This window comes from Zalophus californianus, chromosome 1 (assembly GCF_009762305.2).
Source record: "Zalophus californianus isolate mZalCal1 chromosome 1, mZalCal1.pri.v2, whole genome shotgun sequence".
Lineage (NCBI taxonomy): Eukaryota > Metazoa > Chordata > Mammalia > Carnivora > Otariidae > Zalophus > Zalophus californianus.
The window spans coordinates 131,470,781-131,472,532 of NC_045595.1; positions in this window are offsets into that span (position 1 = coordinate 131,470,781).

The following is a 1,752-nucleotide window of genomic DNA, read 5'->3' on the forward strand; positions in this document are numbered from 1 at the left end:
GCCTTCTATTCCATGGAAAGGACGGAAGTGTTAAATTTCCATTTTCTGCCTGATTCTGTATTATTCAGAAATATTTGTGTTGCCCTATCATTGAGAAAAGGCTTACAGGTAGGAAGAATGAAACATTTTGTTATTTTAAAATAATCCTTTTCATATAGTATTTCCTAAAGAAACAAATATCTGGGAGTTAAGGCATGTTTATATTTGACAACAATAGTAAACAATGTTTACGTATTTGGCTGACTTCCTACACCATGAAATAAAAGATAGGGTACCATCATCCAATGCCATAGTTTTCTGATTATTAGGATAATCTATGGCATATTTTTTTGTCTTGTATCTAGTTGACCATACCATGTTTCTAGAACTCAGACTTTTCTAATTAGTTATTCATGTTGTTGAATTAACTGGGATTAAAATAGAAACAGTTTGAGATTCAAGAGAAAGACAAAGTAGAACAGGAAAAAAATTTATTCTGGTTTAACATTTTTCCAGGTTTACGTACAGATTTGCCTCATGGCAGAAGCAATCTCCATCAAAAATATTATTTCTTCATTTATTAATTTAGACAATATAAAGTTAGCAAACCATGAGGTGGAAACTGCCCTGTTTATAAGGACAAAGGAAATGGCACTATGCCTTTACAATACAAAGAAGAGTTGTTCTATGCAAAGCATAATACTAAAAACTGCCTCATATCACCAAGAGCTATCAATATCACCTGTCTACTATATGCTAAGTGATTTTTATATACTATCTTATTTAATGTACATGACAATTCTATAATTTATTGTCTAAGTTAACCTTTATTTCCAAGAAAAGCTAGGACCATAGTATAGTTAATCATGAATACCAGTAGGCTTTAGTTTCATCTACAAGTGGGGTCAGGTAAAATCTCCTTCCTCTGATGTTCAATGATTCTTCTAGGATTCTGTTATCTATCTATCTATCCATCTATCTATCTATCTACCTATCTATCTACCTATCTATCTACACACACACACACACACACCAGCAAAATGCAGCCTACATGCATTATATTATTGACAATGTGCAAGGTAATGATCATACACATATGGACAAGACTTGATATTTACCTTCCCGAAACTCAGTCCACCGGAGAGAAAAGGAGGCAGTTAATTCTACGCATTGCAATTACAAAGTATATTAAAAGCCATAGGAACATCTATGAGGTTATAATAAATTATCTTTAAAAAGGTGGCCTTCAAGGATTAACAGGAGTTTACAAGGTGAACCAATATTTCAGGATAGAGGACCAAAATATTTAGAGACAACAGACAAACAATTGTACATGTTTGAGGAGTGGTGAGCAACCAAGTATGAACACAAAACAGAGGTCATGGAGAGTGTCAAAATATGAAGTTGCCAAGCTAGTTCATTAGACTTTCTTATGCTAAAGAATATGAATTGTAGCCCACACACAAGTAGTTCTCAAACTTCAATACACATAATAATATCTTAGGGGTGCTTATTACAATTCAGATTCTTGGAATCTAGCCTCATACACAACATGACTGTCTAACAACAAAGGAATGGTTGAACAAATGGTAGTACAACCATACTATGATATTTTATTTAGTTCTTAAAATGAACAAATTAAATCTCTAATAAATTTCTATTGAATAATTTCACCTGTTTGTTTTAGTTATTGTGTGGTAGTCTCTCCCTTCAACAGGAAAAAGGCAATGCAGAAAGGAAAGGAAACTAATATTTATTGAGTGATGGCTATAT